At 39.0% G+C, this 13,440-nt stretch overlaps 1 protein-coding gene and 1 long non-coding RNA gene across 3 annotated transcripts in view; both read right to left on the reverse strand.

The window, feature by feature from the left end:
• Positions 1 to 13,440, reverse strand: part of LOC127425193 (uncharacterized) — a 230,117-nt gene that overhangs the window by 204,333 nt on the left and 12,344 nt on the right. The gene's annotated exons all lie outside the window — the stretch shown is intronic.
• Positions 1 to 13,440, reverse strand: part of pag1 (phosphoprotein membrane anchor with glycosphingolipid microdomains 1) — a 95,106-nt gene that overhangs the window by 55,560 nt on the left and 26,106 nt on the right. The window lies entirely within an intron of this gene.

Consider the following 13,440-nt stretch of genomic DNA (forward strand, 5'->3'; position numbering starts at 1 on the left):
AAAATTCAAAATGTGAAATTTTCTAATAATATGTCCATTTAATTTTTACTAAGTTTATTTAAGTACCATGTATATCATATTTTTAAGTAAGTGTTACTGTTTACTAAAATGTTTGAGTTACATTTACTCACTTTAATCAATATTATGTCATGAAGTTAAATAGATTTTACTTAATTTTATACGATTAAGATTTACTTAGAAATAAAAATTAAGTAGATCTCGCTATTATTTCAGCATCTCACACAGGAGTGCCGCATTTGTAAGATGCCGTGTCAAGTTAAAAGAACTTCAAAAACACATCTCGAATCACCTGCATTCTATTTAATTTGATGAAACATCTACACATTTTAAAAACACATTCTGTCTGAATGGTTCCTAAGGCTGCATAATTATGCTGCTTTTGGAACAGCCTTTGCGCACTTATGATGCCTAATATGCTGTCTAGGTAGGCAGCACACTAGGCTTTAAAATGGAGCTTCATTAACAGTCTCATCTCTGAGTAATAGCTGGAATACCTGTTTAAAGTGTTTCATTCTTTTCAATTTTTTTAGATAAAGACTATATTTTAGATAAAGTCTATTACTGTCCAGACAGTCCACATCTCTCTCTCTCTCTCTCTCTCTCTCTTTCTCTCTTTCCGTGAGAACTTTATGTGTATAGTACAGCACACAAAGAGCCTTCAATAAAGTTACAATACAGGCCATCAAAGCAGTGTGTCACGATTACCCTGGTGATCACTAGGGGTCGGCTTGTATGTTTATGGTTCCCTGCCTGTCTTGTATTTTAATTATGGGTTTTGTTCTTGTCATTGTCTTTGTTCCATTGGTTCTTGTGTTTATTAGTCCCAGGTGTTCCTTGTTTCCTCATTTGCCCCTTGTGTATTTAATCTCTTGGTTTTCCTGTTTGACTCCTTCATGCAAACATTACAGAACAACTGACCATCACTATGGATCTAGCGGCTTTACAATTATTGTCTCTCAAACAAGGTGACGATACCATCGAGCAGTATACTGAGCGTTTCTGCAGTCTCGCCCAGATTTTCAACTGGGGAGACATTGCGTTAAAACACTGTTATTGTTTTGGACTCTACGAGCCTGTGAAACCCTGTCTGCCTAGAGGCAGATGTGAACTTTCCCTGATGGAATTCATTGATTATGCTTTGAGGCTCACATTCTCTCCTACACTGTGGGGTATGACAGTAATCCCTCACGCTGTCAGCGCCCACGCCTGCCACGGTCCACGAGCCAGCGCCCACGCCTGCCAAGGTCAACGAGCCAGTGGCTGAAGCCTCGACCGTCCCTGAGCCAGCGGCTAAAGCCTTGACCGTCCCAGAGCCAGCGTCTGAAGCCTCGGTCGAGGCTATCGACGAGCCTGTCCCATTCCCCGAGGCTATCGACGAGCCTGTCCCGTTCCCCGAGGCTATCGACGAGCCTGTCCCGTTCCCCGAGGCTGTCGACGAGCCTGTCCCGTTCCCCGAGGCTGTCGACGAGCCTGTCCCGTTCCCCGAGGCTGTCGACGAGCCTGTCCCGTTCCCCGAGGCTGTCGACGAGCCTGTCCCGTTCCCCGAGGCTGTCGACGAGCCTGTCCCGTTCCCCGAGGCTGTCGACGAGCCTGTCCTGTTCCCTGTGGCTGTCGACGAGCCTGTCCAGCCCCTGGTGACATTAGAGTCTTCCATGGCTCTGCCCCTTGAATCCTCAGCTTCCCTGGCCTCTGAGCTCCCTGCTGCCTTGCTCCCTGCTGCCTTGCTCCCTAGTGCCTTGCTTTCTGAGTCCCCAGCTGCTCAGAACTCTGATCCCTCTGAATCCCCAGTAGCTCTGACCTCTGAGCCCTCTGGGTCCACAGCTGCCATAACCTCTGAGCCCTTGCCTATGTAGCTCCATCTCCAGAGCCTCCTGAGGCTCCGCCCCTTGAGCCTCCACCTCCTGGGACTCCATTCCCTGAGACTCCTCAGAGAAGCTCTGCCCCCTGAACCTCTGCCTCCTGCGGATCCGCCCCTGAGCCTCCGCCTCCTGCTCCCATTAACTTTTTTTTTGTGTTTGTGTTAAGGAGCTTCAGGAGCCGCTCCTTAGATGGGGGCACAATTACCCTGGTGACCACTAGGGGTCACCATGTTTGTTTATTGTTCCCTGCCTGTTTTGTGTTTTGATTATAGGTTTTGTAGTTCTTGTCTTTGTCTTTGTTTCATTGGTTCTAGTGTTTATTAGTTCCAGGTGTTCCTTGTTTCCTCGTTTGCCCCTTGTGTATTTAATCCTTTGGTTTTCCTGTGTTCTTTGTCAGTTGTTACCCTTCATGGATGTAACGTTTTGTTCTGATTTTGTTTTAATTTCCTGTGTTTATTTTCCTGAGTTTTTATTAAATAAGCCTGCATTTAGATCCTCTTTCTCTTGACTCCTTCCTGCAAACGTTACACCGTGATGCTGTAATCACTAGTGATGGACTATGGCTGGCGGTGTAAATCTGTCTCCCATCTGTCTGGCCCTCTGAGAGAATGGTCTGTACTGTTAGAGAGACTGTGGCACTTTACCTCCCATACAAAACTAATTCACACTACACAGTAAATTAAGCCTCAAATTAAGTTTGACTGAGCCTTGAATGGGTGTTTCAACACAATGTAACTCAGTGATACACCAGAGAATGTGGAAATAAAGTGTCATTATCTTTTCCAACAACTGTAGTTGGCATGTGATAGTATAAAACACAGTTTGACTATGGTCTATTTCCAGCTGCTACATCTGTGTCCAATCACTGAAACCCTTTGAAAAACAAGAGTTGACACGGACAAGGAAGTACCATACTATGGCTGCCACAGCTGCCAACATTAACCCTAGAGCTGGCACAAAGAAAACATCAGAGACCAAATCCATAGGGGAAAAATCACATCAAATCTTTCTAATATTTCAATTGTTTATCCTAGACAGCAATGAGATTAAATATAATCAAATGGAGACTTTTACTAACCTCACATATGTGTTTCAATCTCAACAATGCCTCAAACTGTGCTCAGATTTGCCAAAGTACCAAAGTCTGCAACCAAAAGTCGAGATTTCAATATGAACTCATTCATACTCATGAACATTTCTCATAAAATTCTTCCAAGACCAAGTTATCTCAGCTATGCTAGCCACAAAAAAGTCATAGCTCTGTATATTTTTGTCATCAACTCTTTATTTTTTTGTCTATTTCTATAACTCCTAAGGAATTTTAGGAGATATCTGAGACAGTTGATACATAACTGAGCCCTCAATTGAGTCTCATGAGCAACAAAAGAGTAAACTTTGAGTAATACAATTCTTCTCTGGGAATCAAAATTTCCTTTTTTCATGTTAATGTAAACTTGTTTTCTCAATTAAATGCTACGCTGGATACAGGAACTTCCTTTTGCCACAAAAAAGAGAACATAAAATGTATGGTGCATGCCAGTACACCCAAATTATTGTCAACTATGAAACATTCCCAGCCTAAAAAAACATACAGTTTCAAATGTCAGTATATTTTGGGTAAAAGTTTCCCAAACCCTCCAACACTTTGGCCAAAATTTCAAACTTGGATAGCTCTCTGGGAGTGTTGTCGGGAATGCTAACTCAGGGATTAAAAGGTGAATGGAGACTCTGAGTGCCCATCTGGCAAACAGCGGGCATCTATCTGCCCACCCATCTCTGAGCAGCTCCATTACTCTGCATTAAAATACAGAACACACAGGTCATGGCATCAAAATATAGCTGCATCCTCCCTAAATCCCAGCACAGACAGGTTAAGTAATTAGAGAGATCAAAAGAAAGCACAATAAATAAACACACAATGGACCAAGCGTGTTCGTGTGAGCCATTAGCAACAGATGAATCATACCAAAACATACTGAAAGTGCATGTAAAATAACTTAAAAGCACCTGACTCACCTTGAACTCTTAAGGGCCGTTCAGATCGAATGTGTTCTTGCGCTAAAAAAGCTAGATGCATGCAACGAATAGAGCAGAACGCAGGTGTCTCCAGACACGTTTTTAAAAGTTTATGTTCTTTTTAACTTGACAAAGTGTCTTAAAAACATGGTGCTTCTGCACAACATCTTGATGCAGCAGACAAAGGCTTTTGACTAGAGCATGGCGCATATAGAACAATTGATACTTTTATGATGTTCTTTGGTCCTTTTTTAAGCTTGTCAGATGTAGTCACAATGAACTGTTGTTGTTTTGTGTTCCACGGTAAAAAATTGCCAAATTCATGTTTCAAAAAACATGAGGGTGAGTAAATAATCAAAGAATATATTTTTTGGGGGGTAAAATATCCCTTTAAAAGATGAAGAACTGTGTGTTTTGTGAGAAATCAGAATGAAGAAAACGAGCAAGTGTAATGTGACAGATCTTAGCACCAGTCCAAACCATAAAGGCTCATTCACAGTAGTTTTGGAGGGAACACGAGGCATCTGTTTTGATGGTCTGTTCCTCTTGCTGGCCTCTTGGCTCTCGCGGAGATTTGGTCGCAAAGTCACTCTCCGGAACGTTCTGAACCAATTATTTCTGCTTAGCGGCGGTTAAAAGGCATGAACAGCTGTGGTGGAATTCAAGGGGAGTGTGTGTTATTGTGAATGTATTTAGTGTGTGTGTATGTGTTATAGGGTCCTGTTATTTTATGCTCCCAACCAATGACAAATGGGGGTCAAGAGAGAAAAATTACATTTTCTCACAGAAAAACATGGCAGACAGTTAAGCTGAGGATTTACATGCCTATGTTCCTTAAGTTCCTTTTCTTCACTTATAAACCTAGAAGGTGCTCAGGCAATGAAAAGCAAAGGTCTCAAATGGCCTGGCTGAATTCTGAAGGAATGTGATTGAGAAAGAGGGGGATATGGAAGAGAAACTCTTCCAACCCCTTAATCTGAGGGGCTGTATAATTTTTTATGTAAAAATACTTTCTCCTCTCACAGTTTAATGTAAGCCATTCCTAGGCTGATTTCTCAGAAAACCAGATTGATTGACGTAATTGGGTTTTTTGGTGCTTCTATGACACTTTCAGCTCACATGTTAACTCATGTCCTCTTCAGGTCCTTTTGTTTAGATGTCATAAGATAGCACTGTGTGGGGAATAAGGCAAACAAAGTCAGTGTTTATGAACTGATAAACGTTGTTTTACTTCTGATTTGAATTTCACCAGGAAGACATTGCCTTTATAGCTTTACCTATAAAGCATACCTAATATATGTTACAAATATAATATGTTATAACTTCAGCAGATAAAACTGTATGTAGTGGATTGTGTTATAATACTTATACTCTAAGGTATAACTATGAATAGGTAAGTATTATAATGTATTATAATTGTGGTCACAATAATATATGAGAAGTTATCAAATTATAAGGTGAATTATGAGACATGACAAATGCATTAGAATGCATTTATAATGCCTTTACAATGCATTATAAATATGGGCTTTATAGAAAATGTTACCAATCATTTTGCAAAAAAGTAGGTATAGTAATGTGATTAGAACCCGACCAATATGGGATTTTTTAGACCAATACCGATACCGATTTTAGAGAGGGAAAATTCACCGATTACCAATATGGTGGCCGATATATTTAATTTTTGAACTGGAATGAAAACAGACCTTTTCAATGTGGATTTTTCACCAATTTTGCACCAATATGACTATGCAAAGGTACTCAGAAGGCTGCTTTCTTAAATAATTTTATCAAAGAATATTTTACATTATTATTATACATGGTCAACAAATTCTAGAAATGAACACTGAGAAAATAAAGAATAAATAAAAATACAATAAATAGCTAAATAAACATCAGTACTGTATGTTCAGTGTCAGTCAGTTGCTGACCATTTAAATAAAGAATAAATTAAAATTATAGCTAAATAAAAATCAGTACTGTATGTTTAGTATCAGTCAATTGCTGACCATTTAAATAAAGAATAAAAATAAAATAAATAGCTAAATAAACATCAGTAGTACTGTTTAGTGTCAGTCAAATGCTGACTATTTTAATACTGCCAGTCAATTAGGGGCAGGTTGTAAAACAAGAAGCATTTACACCTGTCGAGTCAAGAGATAAACAGCGGCAGCGATGTTACACCGTATTCTGCTATACAAGTTCAGGGGAAACTTTCAACAGTGAAAAACCAGACTTTATATATCGGCCAACCGATAAATCGTCAGGCACTATATGTGATACTATGAGACCAGGTTGCCGAAAAGTGTAAACACTGTGTCTCAACCAATGGCGTTTACATGCACTTAAGACAGCGGTTTATTCTGAAACGTCAAGCAAACGAGAATGCCGATTTCCTTACGCCGTTTAAGGGATTAAGAGAAATTGGTTTAACAAGTAGGTTTCTCCTGGAGAAAGCTGCTTATGTGGCCATATAAACACATACGCAGTGTTTTAACACGTTTTTGAGGAGTGCGCATGTGCGTGGAACAGACCGAATAACAAACGTCATAGAATGAAGCCCAACAACAAGTCAACAAAACATTTCTGGGAGTACAGTGGGAAAATCACATACACTATAAACTATACCCATTTATAAACACCACTGGAAAATATCGATGGTCCCTGACATTTGCGTGCGCTGGTGCATTGAGGGAATCCCAGAGTTTTACATAAAGAGAAACCCCACTATTGAAGCACAATTCCACGACAGAAAGGTAAGGAAACAAACACAGCAACAACTCTGGAATATCTGGAAATAATAGTGAAGTCCTTCTCGGATACCATGTTTGTTATTTACACAAGCGTTGCAGGGACATTATGTTGCTGTGGAGAAAGCTGCTTACTGACCAAGCCGCATGTATACGGGAGTAAAGGGTATGAGCTTAAATAGCGCATATAAACCAGACCGCTGCTTTCTCCCAATACGCCGCTTTCTCGCAATAACCGCTTTCTGATGTCCGTGTAAACATTGTCAATGTGTTTTTATAACCAGTGGAAGACAGAGGGAGTGTTGGGGAAGCCTGTTTGAAAACAGACATTAAGTTTGCAATGCCATTTGGTGTTGACAGTGGCGTAGAAATTACACTGTTTGAAGTCTGAAATCAAAACTTTGTTGCCTGGCTCACAATGTGGCTACGCATGAAAATTAGCATAGAGATTGTTGAGTAAAGTGAAGCCCTCTGGAAAGCTGTGAAAACATTTACTGATAAAGAATAAACCAAAGCCTTAACATAACATATCTCTTACTAAATAGCCCTATTTTCTTTTGTAAGGTCTCTCTCAGTCCTCTCCTGGTGTGTTATTATCGTTGGGATTTCCCCTCTGTACATCCTGAATCGCTGACCTCAGAACAGCAGTCCATTCCATTTTTACTTGCAACCAGCATTTGTTCTCCATTTGCTGCTTTATCAAAAAAAGCCCTTAGTCACCCAACCTCCCCCTCCTCTTTCTTCCTTTCTGAGCCTCTAAACGTTTTGATTATAATTATCTGTGAAATATCAACCTTCACATGAGGTAGTGTGGATTCTATGACAACTAGGAACATACTGGTTTGAACTTCTCTTTAGATTAGTACAAACAGAGGTTTTCCCCAGGCTGTCTTCTGCTTTCTCTTCTGTTCTGCAAAAGCATATGCTTCCTCATTATTTGAAAATAGTGCTCAATGGAGCTCTCTGCTCCAGAGAGTTCACAGTCTTTGTAACTGGTGCTCAGCTTTGAGATCAGTAGTATCTAAAAGACAGTGATCTAGCCTTCACCAAACCGTATATCTGACCTTTGCCTTAAATGCTCACCTCTAAGCTTAAAGTTAATTAAATCTCTGTCATCATTTATTCACCCTCATGTTGTTGTAACCTGTATGACATTCTTTCAACTGTTCCAAAACATGACAACAGTTAGCTTGAATGAGAAAACTGTAGGGCTTTACTGGTTGTTTAGATCAGTGTTACTATCAGAAATAATTAATAATTATTTCTGTAGTTATTAATTAATATTTAAATTAATTAATTGGATCTAACTCATTAAAACCTCATATGGGGCTCCAGTAAATGTAGTGTGCTACGTTTAGGAGCAAGTTTGGTTATTAGCAATAATTAATAATTATCAAAGATAATTATTAATTATTAAAATCAATAGAACATTGATGAGAATAAATGTGTTTTTTTTAATCCTTTAAAATCAACAATTATCAAAGATAATCGTTAATTGTTAACATCGATGAAACATTAATTAAAATTAACACTAGCTTATTGATCATTCAAATTGAACAATCATCAAAGATAATTATCAATTATCAAAAATCAATAGAATATTAATAAGGATTAACATTGACGGGGCACCACCCTGGAATTAGGGACTAATAACCAAATAGTAAAACAGTCTCAATATTAGATTGTTTTCTTAGGAAAATCGACATCCGAAGAATATCGATTTTTGGGAAAAAAAACAATGAATGAAGGTTTGAATCCGAGCACTGACATCCCGTCAGCATGACACAGGCGTATGCAAAACAAACCAGAACACTTCTCTTTGTAATATAAACAAAGTTTATTTATGCAGTAATATCAATTAATAATTAATACAATGCAGTCAATAAACTTCCGACTTACAACTACAAACTAAACAGTGATATGATTAGATATGGAAATAAAATAATCCTATAACACATAAGGTGTGTGTGTATGTGTGATTAGTAAGAGAGAGAGAGAGAGAGAGATGATTAAGTGACAGCCCTAAAGCCAATTTCGCGATAGTGGGAGAGAAAGCAGCCGTGTTCATCACTCAGAGACGCGGTGGACGGCTCGTAAAAGACCCGCGTTATTTGACACTTTAATGGATGAACTCAGTTGCTGTCTCACCCGCGATGGCGAAATTGCACAACAGTCCAATTTGGTTGGACCACAATACAGCAAAACAAACTTGTGATAATTAATACCCTGAGTATTAATAATGAGCGGACATGGCGGTCCGTAAACTGTACAAGCAAAAACCTTGAAACACAAGAATAACACACTATAATATTCTATCTCTGCCCAGACGTAAACCTCTTACTTGAATCGCATGAGGACACAGGTAGAATGTGTTTTCCTCCGTCCTTTAACTCTGACCCGGTTCCTTGAGGCTCGGGTGATGATGGGAGGCCATTTCCTCGCTCTGTCGGCGGGCGGTACGGCTGTTGATTCTCGGCGGGCTGGCGGAGAACTCAGAAATGTCGACTTGATTGAAGATGGAAGAGAAATCTTTAATCTCTTCACTTCTCTAGGCAAACAGATTGCTCGGCGGTCTCCTTCGGATCCGTTAGAGTGTTTGGTTGAACACAGAGTAATCTCAACTCGTCCAGCGAGATGGAGATTGTATGGCTACAGTTTCAAGTCGGACGTTACTTCCTTGTGCCACGAGGTTGAACCGGAGAGCAGCGAAGAGCTGTGTCTACACACTGCAAACAAAGTCACTGGAAGCGAATTCCGGAAGCATTTCAGAGGTATTTCAACTCCTGATGATGTAATGTTTGAGAGTTTGAGAGAATAGGAGTTGAGAGTTCGATCCTTTAGTGAGCAAGGCTTCATGGATTTGTAGTCTGTTTTGGACTCCCTTTGTTTGATTTTGGCATGATTTTTATCAGTAAGATGTACGACTTGGAAGGTGGGGGCTTGAGTTAGGTTTTTAAGACTGTATTAGGCCTGCCTTTGTCTTCTATCTGAATACATGAGGCCCAACAAAACTCACCGTAGAAGCAGACAGTTCACGCTAATGTCCGCTATAGCGCCCTTTGCGGCAACATAGAGAATGCAACATGCACTTAAGTTGAGTTAAGAATTTGCAGTCTGACACATTTCGGATATCAATGATGCACAAAACTGAGCTTCCATAGTTCTAGCGTTGAGTATGTTTCGGCCTTAAAAATAGTCCATACAACTCATAGCCTTTTGCAGGCTTAAAAAGCTTTGTGCAAGAAACAGACTGAAATTGAAGTCATTATTTACTTTAAATATTACCCAAATCTCATTTGCGCTTCACATTTTTAAACTTGGTGTGCCATGGTTGGTTAAGAGAAAAAGGATAAATGATGACATTTGGTGTCATTGAAGAGAAATCTGTCATGACTTGATATGCCAAGTTTTAATACGTTTGAACTGATGCACAAGATTAAATGAGACTTGGGAGCTACTGCGGAAGAGCTTTAAAAGAGAGCTGTGGAGCATGATTAAAGGTTACACATTATCCAACTGGCTGGATCAAAAGTTTAACTCTAAAACAGCATTTTATAGCAGCAGTACCTTTGACACAATGATTAATGATAACGGCGAAGACGAAGACTGCATCAGAAAATCTTATAGGAGTCTGGTCTGATAAAATATGTTGCTGTATTCATTGAAATAAACCAGCAAGAGAGAAAACTGCAGCTCTTTCAGAAAGGTCTGCATCTATCAGAGGCAGAAAAATGAAAAAGAGAGAGGGGGCTGCTCCATTAGGCAATCACTGACAAACACTGGTATCATTTGGACAGATTATCCAGGCATACAAACATAAGGAACTCAGAGAGAGAGAGAGAGAGAGAGAGAGAGAGAGAGAGAGAGAGAGAGAGAGAGAGAGAGAGAGACTGATTAATTCAGAAGAATTATACAATATTACTCATTCACAATATCACATTGGTATGAATTAGCATAATCCTCACCACCAATCCTTTGGCATGACCAGTAATTGTTTTGGAGAACAGATAGTATTGAAAGCATCAGAAACGGAGGCCATTATCATTTTAATAATGGCTGTAGCAGGGGTTAAATTGGGATTTCGGAGGTGGGGGAATCTTAAATTTGGGTGATGTCACAACCCCCCATAAAAAAAATTTAAATAAGAAAGTGTTTTAGTAAAATACATGGGTATATAAATATTTATGCATGTCATTATTCAAATTAATTGTGAAAATACATAATTACATGGAATATTTGTTTTTTGTTTTACATTAGATGTAAAATAAAAATAATAATAATAATTTGATTAAAAATGCCATCAAATGTATTTTATACATTTTATAAAAATCAGATGAAAGCTGGGACAAGTTACCTTCTTCTTGCCCTAGGTTGGGGTTGGTCATCTTATAGAACATACCTGGGCAATTTATGGCCTTCAGGCCAGATCCTGCCCTCCACATGGTTTAATGTGGCCTGTGGATCATTTATCCTAAAAGCATTTTTTTTTCATTGGATATTTCAGTTATTTTGCATTGGGAACTAACGCACCTCCAAAAGTGTTTAACATGCTCAGGGTTGCCAGATAAGAGATGCAACACCCCCAATTTGAGATTTATACTTGCGCAGATTGGAAATATTCTGCCTAATGTTATACTTATTTTGTGCAATCTGGCAACCATGCACGCGAGTGCGCTCTTTCTAGCTCTCGCTTTCTCCTTTGAACAAACTAAGCGATCTCTAGTGGAATATTCTGCTCATGGAAAAGTGTTATACGGCCATTCTGTGTCCATTCTTGAGGCTGCTTGTGATGTTTGGTGTAACTAAGTTTGCAGGTAAACCTTCTCAGTGATTAAATTAAATATAAAAGTAGATCTCGGCATCATTGACACGTGGAGGGGTAATCATTGACGCAAGCAAAAGCAAGCGAGAGACGAATATGTATATGTATTTTTTATTTGTGCAATTTAGAAATGTTGAAGTCCCCTCGCACCTGTATGTTAATCTAACTCTTGCAGTAATCATTTATCATAGTCATGCAGCCTGTTTTATTCAGTTGTGTGCTGAATGAAAAGTCAAACCATTGACGAGACCCGCATCATGATCCTTTTAGCGTGTAAACGGGTAATGTTTTGAGAATAAAATAAGTAAACTCACCCGCTTTGCGACAAACATTAAAAGTTCTATCATTTTTTTATTATTATTAAAACAGACCCCTGATGTAGAGAGTGTTAAATTGAATAATAAGTTAACAGGGAAGTAGAGATGGTAAAATAATTTATAATAAGCTCAGTCTTTATTCAGTTTTTAATGCCAGATAGAAAAGTATCTACCTTTGTAGAGCAATACAATACGCAATTGCAGAATAACCCCATTAGTCACATATACACTTCAGAAATGTAGTACACAAATATTTCTGGGCTTAAAAGGTACAAAAACCAAATCAATGAGAAACATTGTATCTCAAAAGGAATACAATGTGGCCCCCTATGCACTACTTAAAGCCCAATGTGGCCCCTTTACCAAAAATAGTTGCCCACCCCTGATTTAGAACATGCTATACTTAAATCTAATTATATTACAATTTAAAAGTAAAAGTACATTGTTCTTTAAGGGGGAAACAAACACCTTCTACACAACTACATTTTAATAAAACATTTGCGTTAAATTATAAAAGAGTTTAAAATTCTTCACTGTGGCATGAAGAAGCATTTTCACTAGTGAATCCCACTGTACCTTTGCTAAAATACATTTTCCAAAAGAAAAAAACCACACACATACACACACACACACACACACACACGCACACACAAAAATGCTGAATCAACAAAAATGGAGAACACATAATTATAATACAAATAACAGTGAAATCTTTTACAGTGTGTTGGTCGAGTGGTCTTTTGATCTTAAGTTGTATGATATATTGATCAATGTTATTGTTGTTTTGGATGTGAGTGATTTCGGATTCAAAACCCCTTCATGTATACAAATTTTAACAACTAAACAAAATTGTTACTTCATATCAGTGTATCTAAGAAGAAACGGGTGAGCAGTTGACGCCATTCTTTGAAACAGAGACCGGACCATGGTACAGAAGCGGAACGCGTCTATTTGCAGGGGCGCGGTCTCGTGCTGCTCTCGTAAATGCTGACTCTACAAGCCCGCAACTGACTAGAGCGAAGCATAATTAACTTGAAATATTTTTAACAAGTACACTTGCTAAATAGAGATGGAATGTGTCAAATGAATCAAACAAAAACTGCAACAGAGAATACAATAAATTGACAAACAAGCAATTTTTTTTTTTTTTTTTTGGAATCGAAGGTGCCGGAACACTGTTCCGGACCATACTGGCCCAACTTAACCCCTGGGCTGTAGACCAAGGCTGTCACACTAATCCGTGTGCATACAAAAAACACAATAAAGGACTCTTTTCCCCAGAGGGCAGCCCCCGCACAGGAACATTTGACATTCCAAGGAACCTCAAGACTCAAAAGTAGGACTGGGAACATGTTTCAGATAATAACCCACTGGAGAGAAAAGTCAGAAATGAGACCTCATTGATATCTCAATTGTTTCAGCTAGACAGCAATGAGATTTAATTGAAAGCAAATTTTGGTTTCCTAAACTATGAAAGAGCAACCTCTGAGAAATACAGTTTTCCATTTTAGTAAAGCATGCCTTCAGTTCGTACCAAAGCCAATATGTTACTGGGATGTCAGTCACATGGTCTTTTAGAGTGGGTGTCCTTTCCCAAAGCCTGTACTTTGATTCACATTCGGTCCACAATGGAGCCCCAAGCTATTGTCCAAGGC

This window comes from Myxocyprinus asiaticus, chromosome 34 (genome assembly GCF_019703515.2).
Source record: "Myxocyprinus asiaticus isolate MX2 ecotype Aquarium Trade chromosome 34, UBuf_Myxa_2, whole genome shotgun sequence".
Lineage (NCBI taxonomy): Eukaryota > Metazoa > Chordata > Actinopteri > Cypriniformes > Catostomidae > Myxocyprinus > Myxocyprinus asiaticus.